The 14,762-nt window shown below is 34.5% G+C and overlaps 1 non-coding gene across 1 annotated transcript; it reads left to right on the forward strand.

Annotated features, from left to right (window-relative positions):
• The first annotated feature begins 1,411 nt into the window (after window positions 1-1,411).
• On the forward strand, window positions 1,412-1,483 carry Trnaw-cca (transfer RNA tryptophan (anticodon CCA)). The gene has a single exon. It is a non-coding gene; the product is annotated as a tRNA-Trp (tRNA).
• Window positions 1,484-14,762: the final 13,279 nt, after the last annotated feature.

Genomic DNA, 14,762 nt, shown 5'->3' on the forward strand with positions numbered 1-14,762 from the left:
AAAGTCTGTGTGTACTTATGTATGCACGCAACAAGTTATACTTCATTATTTATTCCTCGTGCTATTCTTTGTTCGTAGAAAGAACAATATTGTAAAAATCTTGTAACGATGGCCTTGACAATTAATTATTAAATAACGAATACGGCTGTACGGGCTTGAATTCATTACTTTTAAATTGATCTAGTCTTCGTATCGTCGAAATTTATTTAATCTCAACCTGCCAGAAATATAAATATAAAGTAGGATTGAATAAATATTCCTTCGGGCTAACAAGTGCCAGAGATAAATGACTTTTTCAACAAGGATTAAGGTTTTTCTGCGGGAGTTCGGGAAGAGGGAGAAGTTTGTGAAACGAATATAAACGATTCACGTCCCTCAGGACTACGCGGGGCTCACACTTTAAATATTACACTGAATATGATTCTTTGTGGCGCTGAAATATGCATTCAAGTTTTGATAAACTTGTGAAAAGGCATAAAAGGCATTTATTTTCTCAAAATTGATTCCTTTTTTTTTTTGATATGATTTCTAACATTACAACCGCTTCGGAAACATATGGCGCTCTGAGAGAGAAGAAGCAGCGCAAGAAACTCTCCCGGCTGGTGGCGAAATTAATGATTTGTTTAAATCTCTATACTATGTATCTAATATAAGCCCGACCGCGCTTTTTACAATAAGTATATTGAGGACTTTTATAGTCATTTAGTTTAAAGCAATCAGCGGGCTTTTTTTTTTCATAAAGATATGGTTATATCGTGCAATAAAATTTATTATGCTCCATTCCCAATCTGTGTATCTTTTGAATTTCGTAATACATCTAATGCCATCGAAAATGTGTAATCAAAGTTAGTGAGTTAAAAATGAAACTAAAACGTATTTCTGAATGATTTAAAAGGCTAAAAGGCTTTTTTTACATTTCTAACAAATATCGTTAATGTATACAAAAACTTAACAAATTACATACTCAAACCTTCCTCGAGAATTATACTATCCATTGGTGAAAAAAGTATGAAAATCGGTGCAGTAGTTGTCGAGTTTATCGCGAACAGACAGACAGACAGATGCGGCGCAGGACTTTGTTTTATAATATGTAGTGATGTAGTGATTCAATTGAAGTAATGCCGATTATTCATTGGTAGTATTTTTTTGTTTACATATCCATCAGTTACTGGATTCAAAATAACTCTAAATTAAGCTCATTTGTATCATACGCCTTCCTTAGAAAGCGTAACACGTACCTAACTAATATTACGTAATTATAATTATGTTTTTGTTAGTTTATGAATATCTCGATTAATTCAGCAGAAAAATCATTAGTAATAAATAAATAAATCTTCCTTTTTTAGAAATAAAATATTTATCGAATAACATGAAGTCGATTGGGTTATGATATTTTAAGCCAATCATCATCGACTCCGTGGCGCAACGGTAGCGCGTCTGACTCCAGATCAGAAGGTTGCGTGTTCAAATCACGTCGGGGTCAATGCTTTTTTTTTAGTAACTTGATAACTTATACTTTTGAGTTTAATTTTTTTTGGGGCAAATAATGTTTTTCAAGTTCGCAAACTAATAATATAATGTAAGTTTTGAATAAATATAAAACTTGACTTTACCTTCAAGTGATACTGGAAAGCAGCAAGGCAGCGGCGGTGTAATGAGGTATTTATTGTGGTTTTGGTGTCGAGTAATACGAAGGGAGTCCAAGCACTTGCTCCCAGCCAGTGTCAGCACGACCATGGCAGACCGCAGCGCTGCGGTTACATTGCATCACAACATCCTTATCTGATGAACATCTTACTTAGCTTTAATGATGATGTACACAATACCAGTTTATGCAGAGTAAGTACATTTTACTTAGTATTATATTACTTAGATTTTCTGCTCCTGTACTTTTATCTGTCATTTATACAGACGATCAGTAATATAAGTACATACTTTATCGAGTCTTTGAAAAAGTCTTCACTCTATGGCCTACAAGGCATTTTTTACCGTACCATATTATCGCCAAAAAAAGCACAGTTGTTTTAGTGCCACAGACAACTAAATCTAGGTATAGTAGGTTCATAGAAATATTAGGTAGTACATACTACTCGTATATTACATACTTACATAATATTTTATGTTGAAATCATTAGATTAAAAATTTTAATGTCAACTTAAGAAAAAATCTTGTTAATATAATTTGCCAAGATGCTGCCAGGTATATTTTTGTAATTTTAAATTTTTCTGCGTTGGCTGTATGGGTGTACCTTTGCCATTCCTTGACGGAATAATTAAACCACTAACCAGAGATAAGTATGTATACTATACATTTCCCGCCCATTTAAGCGACAACTCGAAAACTTGTACTATTTGTTTGTTTATTTATTAAAAAAAAAAAAATTACCAAGTCGTAGAAAACATATTTTATGCGACACGTTGTATAACTAGATCAAAAATCGCTTGTGGCGTCATTAATTGCGCTCGCCCACTCACGTTTTTTGAACCTCTTTAAACGTTGCATTAAATACTATAAATAAATTAAATAACTAATTAAGGCACATTACAAAAGTTGAAAATATTTTTAAATTTGGTGAGTTTCTCCTAATACAAAGACAACTGAAATAATTTGTTACAATAACCTATAATTATTTATTTTCTTTTTTGTCAAAACGTCACGTACGTTACGTACGTGTACGTCGACGTTTTTTTTATTATCTTTCCGATCCTGTCATGGGGTTACAAAGCCGAATTAATGTTCCTCGTAATATTCTATTACTACACCTGGTCCTTGATACGTGTGAAAAAAACAAATTGGACCCATTTCATAAGTTCTGGGAAATAGTGATATTCCGTTCATCTAACAAACTCCCACCTCTGTTTTGACATATTATAGTTTCTGATTGACTCTCTTTGAAGTTATACTTCTTTAGGCGCGTTATGAAAAAATGATTAGAGTGAAATTTTAAGATGCGCGCGCATCATCGTAACACAAAAGTAACAGGCTGAAGTTGGTTCCTAAAATATGTCTCTTAAACATTGACAATTAACAATTACTGACATTTGACACATTTCTGACAAATTATATGGATTGTTTGTTTTATTTATTTAGAGCATTGGTAACAAGACTAAACCAAACCAAAATACAATAAAAGAATATTTAAATCTTTTTAAATAGGTTTATAACTGCAAAATTACATTGACATAAAAGCAAAACATGACGTTTGTACCTTTTTGATGTTATTGAAGATAAACGTGTTTGACTATTACGTTGCTCGCGCACAACATCATCTAAAAATAATTTTCAAATAATTTGTGACGTTTGCGACATTAATAACTTTTTTTGGTTTCTTCGCAAATTATTATTAGGACAGGCAAAAGGTTCGGCGTGCATACATAACTACATGAGAAAACACACACTTTTTTATTTATACAAAAATTTTCACAGTCACGGGCTCAAAGAAGACGAATAATCGAACAATAGTGAAGCACCGCACACCGCAATCAGTTCAGTGACATCGATACCCCGCGAACGATATCATTGGCTGTTTCACGCTCGGCCGCTGATAACACCGCGAGAACTCATCATTATCTCATAGATTTAGATCAGCAAATATGACATTGACATTGGCTATCAAAACATAGATACGTTTTGTGATCACTCACGGCTTTCTCTAGAGAGTTTAATTCTCTAAGTTAATATTATTACGTGATTATAATATTTTAACTGGTGGGAGTGTCCTTTGCATAGGATGCCGGCTAGATTAGGGGTACCACAACGGCGCCTATTTCTTCCGTGAAGCAGTAATGTGTAAACTTTACTGTGTTTTGGACTGAAGGGCGCCGTAGCTAGTGAAATAACTGGGCAAATGAGACTTAACATCTTATGTCTCAAGGAGACGAGCGCAATTGTAGTGCCACTGAGAAATTTTGGCCTTTTTCGAGAATTCAAGGAACTGCATTATAATGGGCAGAGCGTATCAATTACCATCAGCTGAAAGTCCTGCTCGTCTCGTCCCGTATTTTCATAAAAAATATCATGTTACTAGATTTTAAAAATTACAAACAACAACATTAAATACAAAAAACAAAAAAATACCAAAAAAATAATTATATCTGTTTTTAAGTGTAAATATGAGCTCAGGTTTGATCCGGGGGCTTTAATAATATCAAATATTTAAATTTATGAAATTGTAATGAAACTACTATAATTTTATGTATTTGTGACCCTTCTATTAATACATTTTTTACTTTAAAATGAGATTACTTTACTCATTTACTTCCCTTCAGCGTCTTATAACTGCCACCCAAGCATCCATACAAATTCTAAAATACTTACAATAACTCCGCTCTCAGTTCTTAGATGGGGTTATCTTATTAAATAATCTTACTCGCGTTTTTGTTAAAAATATCCACGTCATGTGCGGCGGCGGTAATCACTCAACACCAGGCGACCCGTACACTCGTTTGTCCTCCTATTCTAAAAAAAAAAATCTCCAACATCTTCAATAACAAGAAATGAATCAGAAACCCAAGAAATACATAACTTAACTAAAAACTTGGTAGGTACCTACTGAAAATCAGTGTTGGAATTGGGGTGATCCTTATTTCAATTTCAAAAAATGCTGAGTGGGTGTGATTTTCATGAGGCCGTATTTTTAAAATTGTTAATTTTACTATGTATATAATGTTTTTTGTTGTCATGAATACTTTACTTTACTAAAAAGAAGAAAGATCAGTTCTACATAGTAACTTACATCGTCAGAACTTTATATATACCTGCTGGTCGCACATAGCTCAAGAGACACATGGTATTCTTTAGAGGAGGCCTTCACCTTCACTTGAAGAGGGGTTCATGCAAACAAACTTATATATTATATATCCAGACCTAAACAAATACGTGTAAATAACATCACAAACTTTCTTTTATTTATTTTTTTTGTTATGTAACTATGTATGTATCTTACTTTTTGCATGAAATAAATGGCTTATTATTATTATTTTTTTAATCAATCCAGATTATGAAAAATATGCATTATAATTAAATTCAGCAACAAACTATGGTGTACAATTACAAGTATAATACCCTAAACACATTGTCGGATTTGGTACGATTGGACCATCAGACGGTACGGTGGGCGTCACGCACCGATTGGGACGGTCCGGACGGTAGTAACAATAATTTTGTGCGATGGACAATGCGTGATACCATCGAATATGATCCAATACCGGAGCGCGTCCGACGGTTCGGCCATACCAAATCTCCAGGCCACACTCAATAATCAGAGATATAATTCATTACAATATGCATGAGGAAGGGTTTCTTATATTTTGTTAAGATATTATGCTTCAAATGAAACGTCTGAGATCATGCAAATAATATACTATAGTTTACTTATGGATTATGACAAGACCTACGCAATAGAGTGTAAATATTTGTCCCCTTATTCATAATAGTCTGCTAACTTTAAAGCATTGCTAATTCTCACTCTGTCTTCTTCTATTGACCTAAGTCAGATTGAGAAAAAACACTCCTTAGCGGCTGTTTTAAGTTAGCGGACCATTATGAATAAGGGGGTTGATATCTGCTTTCTCATGTGCAGAAGAACTGTAATAGTATTGTAAAGCCGGGTCCGCTGCGCTGTGTTTTTGTATTTGTTAACTTAAAAACATGTTTTATAAAACGATTAGGGGCGTGGTTTAACAGTTTTGTTAAATAAAACATGTTTACCGCGAGAAATGGATAAAGCTGGTTCCGCTGCGTCAATTTTTTAACAAAACGAAGCAACGAACCATGGTGTACAAATATAATAAGCCTTAACACATGGTCGGAGATGGTACCACTTCGCCTCCCACCTATTGGTCCGGCTTCATACTCGGTACTGTCCGGACCATCATACCATCAAATATGGTCCACTACCAAACCGAGTCCGGCGGTTCGGGCATACCAAATCCGATTATGTCTTTATGGTATAACAGTCGGGGATTATGGGGGTCACAATCGTGTTTGTCAATCGCGTTACATTTTTGTTAAATGTTAAAAGTGTAATCACAGGGCTATATGAGTTACCGAATTCTCTAGTAGTCAAATAATTTCTTTTTAATGAGAAATACCTTTCAGTGACTTCAAATGTCATCAATAGGTGTCGGCTACATAATATTAAAGTCACATTTATTAACAACAGTATCACAAATGACAGTGTATCATGAATCCAAGAATCAGAGATATATTTCATTATAATATGCATGAGAAAGGATTACTAATATTTTGTTAAGATATTATTCTTTAATTGAAACGTTTGCGATAACAATTATCATGCAAATAATATAGTTTACTGAAGCATTATGACAAGTACGCAATAGAATACAAATGTTTGATACCTGTTCGTTCATGTGCACAAGAACTGTAATAATATTGTAACGCAGACAGCAGAGGGCGTTTCACAGTATCATGGCTAATATTATGATCCTATGGTTCTTGGAGATGAGTTACATAATGAGCAAAAACCATGTTATGTTATTTCTAATCAGAAATGATACGAACCATCACGAACAGTGGATGTAAAACAGCTATTTACATACAACTTACGGCCGTTCCCAATATTCAATCTATCTCTTACATGAGATAAAAATCGTAACTATCGTTGACTTTTCTGTCCAATAAACTGTAACTCACCTTATCCGTACAAGCTGTCTTGAAAGACATTGACATGCGACGACGTATAGCTTACCAGCAATAGAAGTTTGTATGGAAATTGCAATTCACGCGTCCCAATATATTGGGACAGCTTCAGATTATTGTCTAAGCTAACTACTGACAATAGAAGGTAGAAATTTATCGATATCTGAAGATAGTAGCCGTTACTGTCTTACGGCCGTTCCCAATATACTATCTACCCGATAAGTCATTCTTATAGCTAGTCTACTGTTTCAATTTCCATACAAACTTCTATCCCTGGTAAGCTATGCGTCCTCCCATTGACAGACAGCGTGTACGGATAAGATGAGTAGGCCACAACCAAAGATAGACTGAATATTGGGAACGGCAGTAAGTCGTTGTTTAATCTGTCGGAAATATAAAAATGATATTATGTCAGACGAATTTAATAAAAAGTTATGGTGCTAATATGGAAAATAAATAAATTAAAAAAAAATTCATTAAAAAAAACGGCTTCATAAACTAAAAGCTATAAAATAACTCAATAAAATTTAATTTAATACACATCTTATGCAAACCTTTACTTTACTACCATTATTTCGTAATTATTCCGATTAAATGCGTCCAGACGTTTCAGAGATGAATCATACAGTCAAAATATTAAAACTTAATTATAAGTTTCAATATTCAACAATAGACTTAAGTAAAAATGGCTACTACGACGTAAAGAAATATTTAACATCAGTGATATTCAAATTCAAATATTTTTATTCAAAATAGGATTTATAATCACATATTGAACGCCAAAAACTACCACCCATTCCAAAGAGACTGCCTCAGACCTGAAAAGAATGGGTGCAAGAAACTCAGCGGGCTTTTTTTTTTATATAAAATATGGATTACAATGTGATATCGTACAATAAACATTTATAATTAAAGAGTCTGAGGGTGATCGCTTTATTCCCAGTCCGTGGTGTCATTTAGAAAATCGTTTATGCTATAATAACCTTTACCACACAAACGTTTTTTAACAATTCTTTTAAATTTCGTAACACATTTGTTTTGTACATTTTCTGGGATCATATTGTAGAAGCATATACATCGCCCAACAAAAGACTTACTAACTCGATATGTATAGCTAATTTTCAATCAAAGTTATTCGATACTTTAAAGGCCGGTCATCGTGGCCTGTGTGGTGAGTTGTAAGTGGTAAGGTAGAACAACAAGCTACCACATTTGGTGACACTTTTTGTGCGGAGCGCTTTCCTCAACAAACTGGTTGAGCTGCAGTTGTAGGCTGAACATATCATACCAGTTAAACTCGTACACAATACAATGGTGGAATATTCATGTATTATTTACAATTTAATTACGTATTGACAGGCCCGTATAATTAGTTAGGTATTGTCTCGTATGGTTTGCACCACGGACATAAATGCATGGAATTTCATATATTCAGGTTTAGGTCAAAATATTTTTGGGTGCGTTGAACCTTATGTCAAAACATTTTATCCTCGAATTTACTTATTGTATACGCTTAATAAATTTTGTATATTAGCTACGTATGAACGTACGTACGTATGAAGTAATCTATTATAATCCGTTCATTAGTTTAGGAGTTCACTGGAAACAAACATCAGGGCATTGGATTTATATATATTAAGATATTGATTTCATACAATAAATTATTGATAATGATAACTATTTCAAAATGGTCTAATCACTGATACTTGATATGTAAGTATACATCCCTTCTCTGTGCTGATACTTAGCATGTTTATCTTATAGGATGGTTTGGAGCGGATTTCTGGATGAAGGCGGAAGGAGGCGGGAAAGATTAAATTACCTTTTTGAGACCTGCATTTTTCTTACGTGTTGGCATTAGGGCAAGTGTGGTGTTATTCTCAGATAATTCAAAGACGATAAATTCATTTCTAGAATAAAATTATGGTATGGTTTCATCTAAATAAAAAAAAATTACAAACCCGTAAAGCCTGAACAATACATCTTCGCATTAACGTAATTTTCTTTTTCAAGATGAAATACGGAGGGGCACACTGAAATGATCGGGAATAAGAAAAACCACATGCACGGTATAGCTAAATTGTATTTTATTATTTTTCGAAGTATTCTCCGTTCAACTATATGCACTTTTCCATTCGTGCAAACCAATCGTTAAAACAGTAATTCCAGTCTGAAGTTGATATTGACAAAATGGCTGATTTGTACGCTTCCACAGCTGCTTCGGGGTCTTCAAACCGTTGACCGCGTAATAAATCTTTCATTCTAGCGAATATAAAGAAATCGTTTGGGCTCAGGTCAGGACTGTACGGAGGATGGCCCATCAGCTCAACGTTTTCCTGCTTCAAAAAATCATTTGTATTCCGAGCCGTATCGCATTTTCGTGATGTAAGATGATGCGACGTTTCGGGTTATTTTTATATATAATATCAATATTATATTTCGAAAGCTATAACCTATTTCCTGGATTACGAAAATGTAACTTTCATTGAAATATTTTAATGAAGAATAGGTGAAAATATGAAAATTAATGCAAAGCAGATTGACAATAATCGCGAGGTTCTAAGTTTTACCAATAATTCTTTATCAAGTCAATTTTCTTTACGGTATACTTAATTATATAAAATGAATAAAAAACACTGCATCTGCTTGTTATTAAAGCATTTGTTTTCATATTCATAAATCTCTTATTTAATTTGTAATTTTACCAACTCACAATGTGGCAGGAGCAGAATGAGACTTGAAGCAGAAGGTTCTATTCCCGGCAGTGGGTAAATGTGAATGATTGGTAAATGTTATATAACTAAATCAATAATATAAAGAAAAACATTAAAAATATATTTTTAAATCAAGCTGGTGACACATACAATGGTGGGCACTTCAAATGCTGTCTTTGGCAACTCCATACCGCGCATCATTTCTTCGTGCACTGACATCGCCTGGTATCCATGTAAGTGCAACTTTGTATCGTCTGTGAATTTTAGTTTATAATATGAAATAGGTACATCGAAAGAGCGCGGCAATGTTCTTTTATTTCCATATTTTTTGATTACATTAAACGATAATTGCATTTTCGATGTTTAAGCGCGAAATGGATTTGGCGGTAAAACAAATCGTAATAATTGTTAACAAATGTGAGGGAGACATATTCGCGTGTAATGGCCAGTAATTCCTGTTATATCGTGTAAATTAAAGCTTTATACGTCCGTATGTGATCTGCGACAGGAATGTCAATCATTTCTGGGAACCGGTGGCTCGTCAGTCCGACTCCGAGATGCTGTCGCGACATCAAAGGAAGGCCGCCCGCGTTGCTGGCATTCCCGCTGCAGCACTGTTCCTGTCTCCGTGCCGGTCCACATCACCTCCGGCAGATATAATCATATAACACACATGTTTATGAGAGCTGGCTCGCGGTTTTTACAAATGTCTCGCAGAAAGTGGCTCGTTACAAACTAGCTAAACTTAATTAAGCAAACATTCACAGTTCTTTCAAGAAATATAAGAACATGATTTCTTTTTATGAATTACATCTAATTTCAATCGCATTTAATTTTAATTTTTCATCACTTAACACTCTTGAATTTAACGCTAGCCTTCAATTTATAAAACGTAAGTATGAATGTTTTGCCGTTATACGGTACTGTGATGAAGATTTTTTTTTATGAAAATACGGGACGAGACGAGCTGGACGTTCAGCTGATGGTAATTGATACGCCTTGCCCATTACAATGCAGTGCCGCTCAGGATTCTTGAAAAGCCCAAAATTTCTGAGCGGCACTACAATTGCGCTCGTCTCCTTGAGACATAAGATGTTAAGTCTCATTTGCCCAGTAATTTCACTAGATACGGCGCCCTTCAGATCGAAACACAGTTATGTTTACACATTATTGCTTTACGGCAGAAATAGGCGCCGTTGTGGTACCCATAATCTAGCCGGCATCCTGTGGAAAGGAGCCTCCCACTGGTGTAAGGTCGAAAGAGGAATACCAAATGATCTTAGAAAGAAAGCTTTGGAGTGGTTTTCTTGAAGCATCCAAGTAGCAACACGTAGACTATCACCAACGTGCTCTCGGTTCGATCCTGGTCCGTCACGGATCAATGTGTTGTTGGTTGTCGTATTTAGATTATTCGACATAATATGTACTTTGGTGAAGACATACCATGGGTTTCCGATTTGTATAATCGTCTTACTCTAAAAAATATGCTACAGAGTATATCTTACAAATATAGGTACCACAGACGAATAGGAGGAATAAATATGAAGAAAATATAGGATAAGTAAAAATCAGCCAAAATTAATAGTAACTGATACTAGTGAGCCCTATGAAAGACATAATATTACGATTATTATATATTATATAAGATAAACCTATATTTACCTATAGCCCAAAAAGACTTTTCTACATTATTTTTATAAGGTTTCTTTAACATAAATGAGTCTCTTAATACCACTGATTGGGAATGGAGCGACCGCCATCAGGCTATTAAACAATAAATTATATTGTAAGATTTACATAGATTTAGATTACATTGTAACGATATTTTTATAAAAAAAAGGGGGCCCGCAGAGTTTCTTGCCTATTTTTCTCAGGTCTGAGGCATACTTTTTCGAATAGGTGATATTTTTGACTTTCAATAAGCGATTTCATATCCTACTTTGAAGAAATATATTTTATTTCCAATAAAATGTTAGTTATTTATTTTATTTTTTTTTATTTAATATTTTTAAGAAAGCCAACAGCTGGTTTTACATACATTAAAATAATTAACAAACATAATTCGTTCGAGCTAATAATAGGCTTCCACATGTACATAGGAACAAGTATAATATTATTAAATGTAACATATTAATTACAAACAAACAACACAAGTATAATTAAAAATTATTAAATAAAACTTCATAAAATTATTAAATAAATTCTTCTCGCACTCCTATCGCCAGTTGAGAGCATGATCAAAAAAGAGTAATTTCATTCCTAATGTTAATTTGTTAATCACTGCTAAATTGTTTTACCAAATGGGCTCTAATTGAATTAATACTGGAGTTAAAGACATCAATATTATCCGTGTCACAAAAATGATTGAATGACTGCATAGCTCTTAAAATAAATGTGTTCCTTCTATAATTTGTGCGACAGAATGGTACAGCAAAGATATGCTGTTGTCTTAACATTCTACTAGGGGCTGCCAGACAGACTTTGGTCAGTAATATAGAACAGTCAATCATACTTCTTAGTATTTTGATTAAGGTGATTATATCAGAAATATCTCTACGAGCTTTGAGTGGTAGAAGGTGGAAGCGCTTGCAGCGTTCTTCATAGCTTACATTAGGTATTTTATGAAAATGATTCTTATCTGACTGAATTCTCCATATTTAAAAAGCAATTATAAATAGGTTAATGATAATGTAATCCAATATTCATTAATCATTTTTTATTATTTGATAAACTATATAATGCATTATCGCAGGATATTAGAGCGAGTAGCTTGAATTTTCCACAAGGTCACAGAGTAAAAATATTCAGCTAATTGATAGCGGATGTACATCATAACATTAAGAAATACAACCATAGTTACGCCCAAGCTTTCTATGTATACTACCAGACAAGCTCTGTGGCCTTAAATAATATATTTTTTGGAGAGGAGGAAAATACATTTACGTATTGAAGACCCCGAAACAAGGCCCTTATGTCGGACTCTACCGACTAAAATGCTGTCAGCCCTGAAGGCTTTTACATCGACAAAGGACGTGGCTGCAAAGACTACGCAACAACTGTCGCGAATCGTCTCTTAACCTTCCAAAATCTTTCTTTTCTATACACCAATTATAATAGATCTTTCATATACACCAAAATCGAAAGTGCCGTACGGCACTCTACGCCCTGACTAAGATCTGACCCTCATTTTGTTTATGAGCTGGTTTATTTTGCATGGTCTTATAGCTTGTTTCAATAGCTTTCTTATAGATTCTCGTATCATCCTAATTATAAGCAATCTATTAATCAGAAGGTTAAGAAGACTCGAACCTCGGACTGGCTGTGTGATTGTGGAAAAGAGAGATGATGAATATGAAATGAAATGCGATGAAAAAATGAGAAGAGCACACTCGCCGGCGAGTGCGGTGATGTCTGGTGTAATGTTTGTAAGTGTGTATGTTATTGCTCACTGAGTTTCGGTTCCGACGCTGCAACTCCCTTAGTCCACTGCGAGCAAGCGAGAAGACCAGTGCACTATTTTCTAAGAGTAAGTAATTAAGTTTTGAACGTTATTTTGAACAAAGTAACGCCGATTTTAATTAAAGTGACCAATAAAACATTGTCATCATGTGTTATAACACCTGCATTTGCATGGCATATTCAGAGTGTGGGCCAGTACAGCACATACACGGAGTAGACGCCTTTTCTAACTTACTATGGAAGACATTCTGTTCTACATAGGATAGTAAATTTATACGAAAAAAAAACTAAAGATTGAGTTGCAAAAATTCCACAATTTCGTCATCTTCACTACGAAGAATTTTAATGAGATGAACGATATTAAGCCACGTGAGATACCAACATGTCCGCCCACGGACTGTCGGCTGTACTACACCTGTTTGTAGGGAGAGGACTGCTGACATTTTTTTCATCAGCCGTTATAAATTTATTAACTCAGTTATCGAGCACACGTCCAAAGCTGAGAACGATGCCCATTAGACTGAACACTACACACTACTCACAACTCACAACACTCTCACATATTCGGAACACACATTCATACACAATATATGCATATCTATTTATTAATCATGAATCACAAGCACACATTATTCAGGATTTCTTCATCTTTTTCGTTATTATTTCATTATAATTGAACTTGTCAAACTTTGTTAAAGACAATACGTGTATATAGTTTATAGTATTAATTTGTAGAATAGAAATGCTGTAAAGTTTGCATAAATAAATAAATAAATATTCACCATGCCTCACCGCCTGCCCGCGCGATCGTAAATTGCGACACAATTTATGTTCAAAACGTCTTGTATAGTAGTATATACAGTAGTCTTTGGTTAAACCATCAAATGCCGTCATGAAAAACAATACTCTGTCTTGCGTTTTATATCTTGGTCAGTAGGAGATGAGCATAATGTCCTAATCGTCTTAATTTCAACACATTCACTATTAAAAGTATTTTACGAGATATTTTCCGATTGATCCACAACAAATAGAACGCTGATCTTTACTGATATGTTCTGAGCGCTACATGTTCCGATTTGTTTACAATACAATTATAAAGTTACGGATATTCAGCAATGATAATGTCAACTTAAAAATGTAATAACTTAAATCAATTACTGGCTCCAGTTTTTCCGAACCGATTTAGGAACCTTCAAGCTTAGAAGGTTTCTCTAAGATAGGCATTCTCCAAGATATATATCTTCACCAGTGGGAGGCTCCCTTACACAGGAAGCTGGCTGGATTATGTGTCCCACAACGGCGTCTATTTCTGCCGTGAAGCAGTAATGTGTAAGCAATACTGTGTTTCGGTCTGAAGGTCGCCGTGGCCAGTGAAATAACTGAGTAAATGAGAGTTCAAGAGTTCAAAATTGTAGTGCCGATCAGAATTTTTTGGTTTTTCAAGAATCCTGAGTGACACTGCATTGTAATGGGCAGGGCGTATCAATTACCATCAGAACGTCCTGCTCGTCTCGTCCCTGATTTTTCAAAAAATATGAACGTAGATGATAGATACAAGATACCTATATGTAAGCATAAGCTATTTCATGGTAATCCAAAAAAATCAGTTTGGAATTTTCTCTAGTGTTGTTTTTAAGTTTAACTATAGTGTCGATCGATGCACATAATATAACTAGTTACACAAAGCTGTTTTTACAATATCAAAGTATTGCTTAACTGTTTGTATTTATACTGTGGTGTTAGCGAGAGGCCCGTCCGCCGTGGTGGAGCACACTATACTTATCTTAATTAAAATCCTCCGAGATATTACGAAGGCTAACACTTGCCTGTATTAACAATTATAAGATATAATTTTATGTGGAAAATTATGAAGCGAATACCATAAGGTGATCCTGTGACCAATATGGATCGGTATTCCAAAAAGATAA

Source organism: Leptidea sinapis, chromosome 13 (assembly GCF_905404315.1).
Source record: "Leptidea sinapis chromosome 13, ilLepSina1.1, whole genome shotgun sequence".
NCBI lineage: Eukaryota > Metazoa > Arthropoda > Insecta > Lepidoptera > Pieridae > Leptidea > Leptidea sinapis.